The sequence below is a fragment of the Podarcis filfolensis genome (assembly GCF_964270895.1).
Source record: "Podarcis filfolensis genome assembly, chromosome: 5".
In the NCBI taxonomy this organism is placed as follows: domain Eukaryota; kingdom Metazoa; phylum Chordata; class Lepidosauria; order Squamata; family Lacertidae; genus Podarcis; species Podarcis filfolensis.
In genome coordinates this window covers 14178705-14191077 of record NC_139608.1, presented here as the reverse complement: position 1 = coordinate 14191077, position 12373 = coordinate 14178705, and the positions used below count along the sequence as shown (strand labels likewise).

At 45.4% G+C, this 12373-nt stretch overlaps 1 protein-coding gene across 3 annotated transcripts in view; it reads left to right on the top strand.

Moving 5' to 3' along the window:
* The window catches only part of FNDC3B (fibronectin type III domain containing 3B), a 298646-nt gene that overhangs the window by 210491 nt on the left and 75782 nt on the right, over positions 1–12373 (top strand). The gene's annotated exons all lie outside the window — the stretch shown is intronic.

Sequence of the window (12373 nt, the reverse complement as noted above, 5' to 3'; positions counted from 1 at the left end):
ATTCCCCTACGACTCATGGTCCCTTCCAACTCTGAGATTCTATGAAAAACCCATTCACATGACGGGCCATAGCTTATTGGTAGAGCATCTATTTTGCATGCAGCCGGTCCCAAATTCTGCCCCCAGTATCTCTAGGTAGGCTTCAGAGAAACCCATGCCTGAAAGGCCACTACCAGTCCTTATAGACAGTGCTGAACTAAATGGACCAATGATCTACCTCAGTGTAAGGTATCTTCCTTCATTCCTATGGTTTGTTTTGTTAAGTCGAGGTTCATTCATCTGACAGTGGCCACTGTGTGTGAATTGTTGCTTTCTTTCCAAGACGAAGTCTGAAAAGATCGTCACGTTTCTTCTTGGCTGTCCCCGCAGAACCGAAGTTTGGATGCTATTGTTATTTGAATCTGTGACCTGCTCTCTCCTATATTCCTGGAGTGTGTTGCTATGTGCCTAAAAAAATAACTATAAATATAAGCAAAATATAATGGGAATAACATTGCTACCCCCGTGTCTCTTTTCACAGCACAGCTTCTGAAAGTTGGAAGCAAATATCCTCTCCTAAAAAGAGGTCATTTGCAAGGATATTTGGAGTAATTTGCTTGCAAACTGCACAGCAGCCTTTGCAGTTGCTGCGAAATAAATGCTAATTTACAGATTGCTGCTGCTGCTGCTGTCATTCATCAGACACTTAATTAAATGGTTAAGCGAGACGATTAAAAATAAGATTAAAAAGTTAAAAGCAATATAGTAAGGGTGGTAAGTTAGGGAGAGACTCCCTGTCTGAAACCCTGGAGAACTGCTGCCAGTCAGTGCAAACAGTACTAAGCTTTCTATATTTATTATGTTTTTATTTTTTTAGTCTGTTTACTACTTTGAGCTCTCGAGCAAAGGCAGAGCAATTCTTTTGAGAAATAATACGTAGGACGGCCACGGGTCCTGCATCACAGAGCCATTCTCTGTAAAGTCATATGGAGTCATCCTCTGTTTTAAGGGCTATCTGGCCCAAGCCTGTTTTGAAGACAGAGAACTAGAAGAAAGGAGAGCAAAGGCCTTGGATTTTGCCAGCCAACAGGTAATACTTGGACTGCAAGCACACGGATAATCTGGTCACAGCATTCTGCACTATGGCGAGATGAGACGTAAAAGGTAAAGGGACCCCTGACCATTAGGTCCAGTCATGGCTGACTCTGGGGTTGCGGCGCTCATCTCACTCTATTGGCTGAGGGAGCCGGCATACAGCTTCCAGGTCATGTGGCCAGCATGACTAAGCTGCTTCTGGCGAACCAGAGCAGCACACGGAAATGCCGTTTACCTTCCCGCCGGAGTGGTACCTATTTATCTACTTGCACTTTGACGTGCTTTCGAACTGCTAGGTTGGCAGGAGCAGGGACCGAGCAACGGGAGCTCACCCCGTTGTGGGGATTCGAACCGCCGACCTTCTGATCGGCAAGTCCTAGGCTCTGTGGTTTAACCCACAGCGCCACCCATGTCCCTCGAGATGAGTCGTATATCCCTTTAAATTATAGTAATTATTTCTTTAAACTTGCATGCATATGCAGAAATTAGTGTGTGCAAATTTTATACAGGTCTATGCCCTCTTCTTGTTGTTGTTGTTGCATTTCCTGCATTTATTTGCCAACGATTAAGGGACCAACCTAACAACACAGCTGTTGTTAGAGTCGCTGCCTTGTTGTTTTGGATGGCTCAGGGCTGAAGCTGAGACTTTACTGAGCCAAGGATTTCAAAGCTCACCACCCCCAAGCTGAGAAGGCTGACCAGCCCTCCAGCCTGTTTGCAGCCGGGATGCATTCAGAGCATTCCATACAAAAGTTCTGTTTCTCGCTGTAGCCACCAAGAGGCCGCCTAGCCTGGGGTTGTGATTCCTCCGTTATCCTGGTCAAACCATTTCCTGGCGTGTCTGGTCTTACAACAACACAACAACAACAACAACAACAACAACAACAACAACAACAACAACAGCCCCCTCTGCTAGGGTAGAAGACCCATTAAGTTGATCTGCCTCCAAATACTTAAGGATTCTGGATTCTTGAATGCCTGTTTTCCAGAAGAGCTTACTACCCTTGAATGCCTATTTCCTAGAGCTTACAATCCTATCCAGGTCTTAGTCTTGGTATGGAACAGAATGGTGCAGTGGACCAGGCACCCTCTCTGGCACTGCAGAGCCCAGTTTGCCGCTCGAAGTACTAGGGATTATTTGGGGTGATGGAGCAGGTGGGGTGATAGCTAGAGCACAAGTGCATAAAGCTCACTGTGAAGCTGGCCAAACAGATGTTAAAATACAGAATCGTGCCTGCTGCATGATGGTGACGGCAGCAATGAAAGAAGGTACCTTGGCCTCCTGGCAAGGGGCGTAGCTGCACAGGCAGGTTTATGGTGATTTTGGTTGCTGGCTCCCAAGGTCACGAAAGCTAAGTGAAGGCATGTGAAGCTGCTGGGATTTGGACAACCTACTGGCAGCTGCCATGAGAACACGGAAGCACTTGGGGGGGCTATTAGGAATCGGCCTATTAGGGGGGGGAACACTCTCTCGTCTAGCAAATTGGAGGCTACACTCTGCATGACCAGCGAAAGGTTTCTGCCAGCAATTGAGGTGGTCACGGCCTCTGGAAACCTGGAAGAAATTCTGAGCGCGCAGATGATGTTATGACTGGCACATCTGCAAGCGAGGAACCGCGCTTGGGAGTGAGGCATGCAGCATGGAAGGACCCAGTCCTTATGTCACCAGCCTGGAATGGAGGGTGAAACTACTTTGCTATAGCCAGGCTGCTAAGTGTCTAGCTGGACCTTTCCCGTCTTTGCTGTGAAGGAGTCGGGGGGGGGGGGCAGGCAGGCGGAGAGAAGCCCTTAAGCCGTGTTTACAGTGGAGATATTTTAATTAGCTTTTGGGCTTGCAATTCAAACAATTTGCATAACACAGCTGCTCTCGGAGCAAACATGAGAACCGTTCCTCCTCGTGGGAACTTGAAACTTTGGTTTGTGATACATTTACTTTACCCACCGTCTGTTTATTGTTTGCATGGAGGCTCATCCTTACCTTCATAAAGGATTTCTGCGAGGGTGCAATAAGCAGTATGCGTGTTCTGCCCCGAAGAAGCGCAGAGACGTTGCGTAGCTGAACTTTCTAACAAACCCTTCTTTCGATGTGTGCCTGACTCTGGCACTGTTAATTCCCCATGCTGGAGGTTTTCGAGATTTCTACCCTCAGAGTCCCTGTGCCACATGGATTTGTCTGTTGAGAAACTCCTGCAGATCTGAACTTCACAACATTGCAGAGGATTCTGGAGCCTAGTTGAAGGCACTCCTCTCACTCAGGCAGAGGCATGCCTGAAACGTTTCCTACCGTCTTTGCCATGGCTGCAGGACAGAATCAGCACAGATAGGCAGGCAGTCTTCATCTGTCATTAGCTAATCTCCTCGCAGCCAAACATGCAGTCATGCATGTCTCTGTCCCTGTCAGATACATAGGCAACATGGCTTGGTGGAGTCTGAAAAGTGAAATCCCGATGGGCTTCACTATGTTTTGCAACTTTAAGAAATTCACCACCAGCCGCTCAGCTCTTGATTCCGGAAGCGAATAGGGGGAAACGCCTTAAAACAGCCTTCCCTAACCTGGCGTCGTCCAGACATTTTGGACTGTTAACTCCCATCAGCCCCGAAAGTTGCCAGTGTAGGCTGGGACTGGTGGAAGCGGTAAACCGAAATGCTGGGTTGGGGACGGTTGGCTTAAAAGCAATGAAACCTTGACGCTATCAGCTCCATGCTCTAACCAACTGAGCTATCCCTGCACTGATTTTGTGTGTGCGTGGTGGTGGGGAGTTGTTGCTTTTTACATCACATCCCTTGCACCCCCCATCGAAGGACCTCTGGTACGCTTCCAAGGACCTCCAGGGCTCAGCATAGCATAGTTTTCAAGCCATTGGCTCATGTTCTTGAGCTGCAAGGGTTGGACTAGAATTACCCTGGTGGTCCCTTCCGACTCTACAATTCTGTGATTGCTCTGTGATCCTCAACGCACATAACTGAAAGTAAATTCAGAAAAAGTCAGTGGGGATTTATTGCATTTTTACTATTTTTTTGTCGGGACCCTGCCAGAGTGACTGGGGCAACCCAGTTAGATGGGCAGCATATACAATTATTATTATTATTATTATTATTATTATTATTATTATTATTATTATTATTATCGCTGTGCAATGCAGTTCCCAGATCTGGATACAAGAAGCTGCTCCAGCATTCTTCTTTCTCACCATGCCTACACGGGAACGCTTCAGATTAGACAGGTGGTAAAAATGCAGACAAATCAGATGCCACAGTCATTAACCCGAATCCTGCTTCCTTCTCATCCCCGCCCGCCCTTTAGAAACCTACTCAACTTGGCATTTGAGGCAAAGTTCCTTCTTGCCTCTTAATTGGCACGAGAGGCCGCCATTGTGAGAACCATTTTATGTTTGCTGTGTTTTTGAGAATTGGCCCTGTCTTCATGGCTTGCGAAAGCTCTTGTACTTTTCTACCCCTCTGAGCGTTAAGACAACAGGTGGGATCTTTCCCCATTCCTGATGCCGCCCGCCTGCAATGCAGGGCATTTGATGGGGTGGTGGAGGAGAGGAGGAGGAACTATTTGCAACAGAGCAACTCAGCTTGCAGAACTTTGGGTAATAATCCTTTTCTGTTTGTTGTTGATCCAGGCCAGCGTGTAGGCGTCCTATAGGCCTCGTAAAAACCCATCTGGTTCGTAAAAAGAAGCTTTAAAACCAAGAAATGTGACAAATCGGCGCGAGGTTCTAGGGGGCTTCGTGTATTTTTGAGGCTTTGCTGAGAGCCAACACCGCTAGGAGACACCAGCATTCACCTTTCCTGTGCCTTCCTTCATCTTACGCAGTCATCTAAACTCAGTTTTGCCACGTTTATCTTAGCAGGGAACAGAGAAATGAAAGTTACTGCTTAAATTATTGCAGTTCTTCTTGATCTTCCTCGCCCCCTAGATTTGCTTCCTGTTGGAGTCACGGGGTTCCTGTATTTACATAACACCGGATTTGAATTTTTCTTTCCAGGAACCAAATGCGCTCTGTGTAGGATTCTGTTGTTGCTTTTGCAGGGAACATGCACGGTTTGCAGTTAGAGGTATGGCCTACGTGGGGTTCGATGTAATTTATTATTTTGATATTGGGACGTTGGTGCCCATAATGGAATGTGCTACAGCTTTAACAACGTTTTAACATGGAGCACTCCATTTGGCGTCCCCCCAAAAGCTTAGATGTGCTCAGCTAGACTTCGGGTTCTCTTCTTCTTCATCTTCATCTTCACAGGGTTCTTGTGCGGATAAGGCAGGTGGGAGGAGAACCATGCACACCACTTTGAGCTCCTTGGAAGAAGAAAATGGGGGGGGGTATAAATGCAAAAAAAAATCACGCACAGACAGGCAGACCACTATTCTTCCTTTGGTAAGTTAGCATGGTAGTGCAGAAGGGAGGGACTCCCGAGCACACGCTGTGCCTGGAAAGAGCTCCAGAGTCAGTTCCTGGTTTCTACAGGTAACACCAAGGAAGATCTGCATCTCAGAGCCTGAAGAGCTGATGCCACTCAGCAAAGAGAGTATAGATTCTGAGCTGAAAGGACATAATGGTCTGACTCTGCATAATGTAGCCCACTATGCGCCATAATTTCTTCCTGGATCTTGCTGTTAGCAAGGGTTTCCCAAACGTGGGTCTCCAGCTGTTTTTGTTGTTGTTATTGTTTTAATTCAAAATTAAAACAAAACATATTATCCAGAAACATATCATCCTTATTCCCCCCCCCATTTTTCTTCCCTCCCCCTCGCTCCCACAGAAAACCCACCCCCCCACCCCCACCCCCCGACTTCCCTCAGTTCCATTCTTTGAATTCTCTGAGAATGCTGATTTCTGCATGTTACAAAGTTGTATAGATCCTCAAACTATTTAGCTGGTTATTATCAATAAAAAGTTTGTGAATGTTTATTCAAAGCCAGCCAAGGAGTCCAGTTCACTTTGTTGTGTCTTCAAATACTTGGTAAAGGGCCCCCGTTCATCTTTAAAGTCACAGTTATCCTTGTCCCGTAGCTTATATGTCAGTTTTGCCAGTTCTGCATAGTCCATCAATTTTTCTTGCCATGATTCTTTAGTTGGGGTTTCTTCAGTCTTCCATCCTTGTCTCCAGTTGTTTTTGGACTACAACTCCCATCATCCCAGACCACTGGTCCTGCTAGCTAGGGATAATGGGAGTTGTAGTCCAAAAACAGCTGGAGACCCAAGTTTGGGAAACTCTGGCTTAGTTCAAGAGTGCTGGTGCCTTGCAGCAAGCACTTTTTGAAAGGGTTGTAAGTGATTCCCCATGCATTGCATAGAGTTGCTCTTTGTGATTTTAAAAAAGAAAGAAAAAAGTTATGCTGGCCACAGGAAGTTCATCACACAGTCCTGTGGCTTGTGGCTTACGTCTAATATCTGATGACTGTGCCAGTCCTGTAAACTACTGGCACACTGGTTTATCTGCTGCTGGTAAGGATGGGGAAGCCAATTGAGCTCAGTTTGCATTTAAAGTCGTTACTAGCTAATTTGCACTTGGTGTGAAACTAAAAAAAGCAGCCTTCCTTCAAAATTTGCAGTTCTCCGAATTTTGCAATGTAGTTCTTCCGGTCAAGTCATACGTACAATGGTACCTCAGTTCAAGAACAGTTCTATTTACAAACGATTCGGTTTACGAACTCCACAAAACCGGAAGTGGTGTCTTGGTTTGAGAACTATACCTTGGTCTAAGAACGGAATCCTAACAGGGAAGGGCACCGCCGGCGGGAGGCCTCATTAGGGAAAGTGCGTCTCGGTTTAAGAACGGTTTCGGTTTAAGAACGGACTTACGGAACGGATTAAGTTCGCAAACCGAGGTACCACTGTATAGAATTGCATGTGCTAGGGTAAAGTGTGCATAAGAAATCATATATTAGTGAAAATAATGGGGGAAACGGCTTGCAAAAATGTGTGTAATAGGATACATTGGTACTGAAATGCTGATGAATTTTCAGGTATCCTTTTTTAGAACATTGCAAACTGATATTTGTTTTATTTCTTCATAAAAATATTTATATTCTGCTCTTTCATAAAAGAGAAATCAGAGCATTTTACAACAATAGCACATAAAACTAGTCAATAAAAGAACATTAAAAAGTTTGGAAAGCCAAACTAAAGAAGGGAAAAATGAGGCACTGAAAGGAACCAGAATTGATAGATTACCCCATCCCTAACACTGTCCGTTTCTCCATAGTTGCACCTCCCATTTTGTCACGAGTAAATGCATTTTATAATAAAAGGCAAATCTGGAAACAATGCAGAACTGTCTCACTGGTCCTATGAAGGTTAGAATCATGGGTGTGTTTCTTTGATGGGCATCTAGTTTCTCTAAGCCTTTGTGGAGTCATGTGTAATCTTTTCTTTGCTCCAGTATCTTTTCCGTGCTTGGTTCACTTCGTTATCACTTCAGAGGGTCCTCCTAGCTCTCAGCTGACCTCTGCTGGATATAGAGTTTTTAACAGGCAGATAAACGTATACCTGGGACTTGACCCTGCTAACAGGACTTCCTGGCTGCAGAACAAGCGTGAGTTAGGCCTCTGGTCTCTAGAGCACATGGAAGAGCAGTGCGCTAGGAATGCTTGAGGAATGGTGGATCTGAATTCTGAAATGGACCCACCTGATCCTGCTCAGAACATAGACCTCCTTTGGAATCAGGACTCCAACAAATCCCGCAAGCAATCTGCCTCCAACAGCTAACAGTCCCGGGGAGCAGCTAGAGCCACAGGTGTTGAAAATGGGTCTGCAAATGTCCCAGGGAGCAAGAGCATTTAATGTTTCGGGGACATTGAATAAAGAAAGCTGGACATATGGAAGCAGAAGCTGTTTCCTCAGGCCATTCCAAGCAGCTATTACCTACTAAAAGGCTTTTAAAAATAAAAGTACAGCCCTCGGATCACCCAAAGTGTTTTGCTTTGTTTCTTGAAGGAGGATATGTTTGTTTCTTCGTTTGTTTTAATCCGCATGCGAAAATGGGCCAGTACAGCCTTTGAATAAGGAAGCTTTAAATGTTTGATGTCTTACCATCTTTTGATTTGTTTGAAGCTGCTCAAAGTGGCTGGAGTAACCCAGTCAGATGGCTGGCGTGTAAATAATAAACTTGTTTGTTATTTATTGTACTATTAATTAATTAATTATACCGCCCTATACCCTCAGGTCTCAGGGAGATTATTTCACTCTTCGGTGTGTCTCATGCCCATTTAGATACGCCAATTCCCTCCTTTCCCAATACCATTTATACGTCATTTGTGCGGGATGTTAGCACCCAAAATGTGCGAAAGTGTTATGGACCAAATTTAGGCTGGCAAGTCCACCCCCTAACTGGCACTCGATTTCATTGGTCGGGAGCAAAGCCTGATTTACCAGTGAGTACGTGGGTGGCGCTGTGGGTTAAACCATAGAGCCTTTGCTGATCAGAAGGTCGGCGGTTCAAATCCTCGTTACGGGGTGAACTCCCGTTGCTCGGTCCCTGCTCCTGCCCCTGCTCCTGCCAACCTAGCTGTTCAAAAGCACATCAAAGTGCAAGTAGATAAATAGGTACCACTCCAGCGGGGTGGTAAATGGCATTTCCGTGTGCTGCTCTGGTTTGCCAGAAGCAGCTTCGTCATGCTGGCCACATGACCCGGAAGCTGTACGCCGGCTCTCTCGGCCAATAAAGCGAGATGAGCACCGCAACCCCAGAGTCGGACACGACTGGACCTAATGGTCAGGGGTCCCTTTACCTTTACCTATTTTTATAATTAATATAAATACGTTCCATGAGCTTAAAGCTGGAATGGGGAACCTGTGGCCCTCCAGATGTTGTCGGATTACAACTCCCATCACCCCAACTATTACGTCATGCTGGGTGATGGGAGTTGGGTGTCCAAACAACTTCTGAAGGCCAACAGGTCAACGAAAGGGGCCTAAGGAGGACGAAGAGGCCTATGTTACACATTTATATCCTTCCCAGAGAAATGATATTTGGCCACCATTCTCCCCTGTCTTGGTACAGCAACGTCATAGTCCATTCTTGGGCCTCAGCCCTTAACAATATGACCCTTGCCAAAGTTATAACAGGAATTGGTCATCCCTCGCGGGAATGTATGTTTAGAGTTCTGTTCCCCCACCCCTTAAATATCTGAAATAACCGCCATGTTTGTTTTATAGTCCCTGTATCCTATTTTTATCCACTGCTTCAGCTGGAGTGTGCTAGTCATCAGTGACTTGAAAAGGGTCAACGCTGGGGTTAGTTACTGTAGAAAATTGTCACTTTTTCCACATGGAGAGGGAAATGAAATTTCATTGAGCTTTGTGGGTTTATTTTTATCTCATCTCATTACTGAGTGTGACAGGAATCCCAGCTATAAAGCAATGTAAAGAGAGAAAATCTGGTCCACATGTTAAGGATTAAAGGTCAAGAATGATTCAGCTTCAGCTTCTGGCAGCTAAGGTGAAGTAATAAGTATAAAGAATTTTGCAGTGAGGAAGAAAAGGGGCATTTGATTATCCCCCACCCTGAAGATTTCAGGAGGAAATGCCAGATCCAGTGGGTCCAGTAATTTTAAGTTATTTCACATCATTTCAAATTTGCACACAGCCTCTCTGTATTAACTGTACTTGAGCTGGTTTACAATCCATAGCAATTACAAAATACGTGACACAAATCACTTTGCCGTCCTGTAGCCATTCAAAATATGGCTGAAAACAGACGAAACAAAAATTCAAGAATCTGCTTTGCATACTGTGTTGCAATAAAATAACAGAACAAAATTACCAGATAACGAAACAAAAATTCACCCATCATTAACAAATGCAAATAAAACCAATACATACAACCCATAATAAAACAAAAAAACCACACCAGTTCCAACTAATTAAATAATTCCATGATTACATAATTACAAGACATCATTTATGTTGAGTTATATTCGGTGTTTCTTAACATTTAGTGGCTTGTGGTTTGACTGTTAAGATACATCTATAAGACAATTTTGAAGTGAATATTGTTACCTAACAAAGAGAGTCTCCATTACTGAGCCAGAGCAGAATATGGATTCTTATTACATGGTTCTTTCTTCCTGGAAAATCCATTTTGTTCAGAATTCATCTGTTTCCCATTGTGCAGTTTATTGTCAGTTGTGATCGTATCAATACAGAGCTCCAAATGTTTCCATGCATTCATAGTTGCACTGCATCATTGGTTTTGAAGTCTTGAGACTATGGAGCACTTTTCACGCATGCATGTTTCACTTGCAATGTGTTTTTGCATATTAAGTGGTTCATTGAAAGAATGCAAATAGTTTGGATCTGGATTCTTGAAATACTGTCAGAATAGCCTTTGGGGTTTACAGAGATTTGTAGCTTTCCGCCCACGTTTTGGTGTCAGGATCTTTGGCAGCCAGGCAATGTCAAGTGTGATCCGCTTGAAGATTAATTTGCACTGAGTATTTTCTTGGGAACCACTGCTTTTGGTCAGGTTCTTTATTTTCTTTTTCAAACTGAACTATTCTTGTTATGAATAGTAATCTGAATGATGAATAGTAATCTGAATGATTCACTAAGTGGATAAGCTACCACCATATCCTTTCCTGTTATGAGTTGAACAGTGATGCCTTATTGCCCTTGAGCTTGAGTTAACTCAAGTAGAGAGAGACAAGGAGCAAACTGGGAGCAAAATTGGGAGCACAAATCCAAGGGATGGGAGATAGGTGGTATAATCAGGATTGAAAGGATTATTACTATGGAATATTCCCATAAACAAGAGCATAAAGATCTGATAGGCTTCCTTCTGTGCCAAAGTAGGCAGAATCAGAATGATATGTAAGACTCTTGCTATATTTGTGCTCCAAATGCCATTTGGAGTCTTTGCCAGAGGCTGAATAATCATCCTGTGTTCCTTCCTTTCGAAGGAAATTGTCTGAAGCTGGCAGACCAGTTTAGCATAGTCTGCCTGTCTCTGAGCAAAACAGTGTCGCCATGCTCAGCCGTCCCTCAGTGTGTTGTCTTCCCCCAGTATGTGCCTGGAAAGGTGGCTTGTCTGCTAGATTGTTCGAATGCAAAAGGAAACAGGCCAGCATTCCGGTTCCACAAATGGCAGGATCAAGGCATTTTCAGCCCGGTTGACAACTATAGATCTTACGTGGGCGAAACTATGCACAGCTTCTTAATTCTTCTTTCGTAGCTGAATTCTGAGGACTTTCCTGATACTGAGTTACTAAGCCTGCTTTCTTACTCGTGATTCTGTGCCCAGTTGTTCGTTTTCCAGATGTCGCAAAGACAGTTCTTTTGCTACCTGTGGCCGGGATCGGGTGTGGAGAACCTTTGGCCTTTCTGATGCTCCTGGGCTACAATTCCCATCACTCTTGACTGTTGGCCATGCTGGCTGGGGTTGATGGGAGATGTAGTTCAGCAGCAACTAGAGGGCCCAAAAGCCTGCCCCCACGCCTCTCAGTGCTTCGGTTTTGGCCGAAATACTCTTGATTCTTAAGAGGAACCTAGGAAACTCCTTTCACCTCTGCTCCTTACCTAGGGTTAGAGGAACAGGATAGCAGTTTTGCATGGCGAGTTCCCGCCCCCCCCCCCAGTGGAAATAATGACACAATTATTAAGGTTAATGGGCTTCAAAAAGGCCACAACTTTATTGGTCACCGGTGGTGAGCGGTATTGGCTTAGGCATTGGTCCTAACCGACTATATCCGACTTCAGCCTGCCCGCTTGAAGTCCGGAAGGGTTAACCACCAGTAAGGGGAGTCCTTCTGATGCACGTCAACTAGGAACTCCCCCGGGGTCACCGATAGGGGGCATGCCTTAGGCCCTCACCTCCCTATGCTTCGGACAGGGCCACGCCCCCCGGAATCCTTTACCGGACTACCCTTCAATACGTGGGACAGGTGATGGCGTTACCTCCCCTCTTCCCACTACAGAAATATTCCAATGCCTAACTACCAATATCCAGAAAGTCGTGACGATTTGCTATGAGGTAGGCAAAAACCAAGTGGGTGGTGCCAATTTGCCAAGTGGAAAAATTCCTACCAGGCCCCTCAACGGCAACCAACCAAGGTCCATAGCAAGGTCAAAGGCAAAACCTTATAGGGCGGGAGGGTGGGGAAACCAAACTCTGAGGAGCGGCAAAGAGGGAGATCCCTGGCCCGGTCCTGCTTAAAATGGGGCAGGCCACGCCCCCAGAGCCAGCCGATTGGCTGGCCAGGGGGTGACATGGCCGGGAATCCCTCCAATTGCGCGGGTGGAAGGGTGGAAGTGGCTTTGCGTGGCAAGTTCCCGCCCTCGCCCAAGTGGAA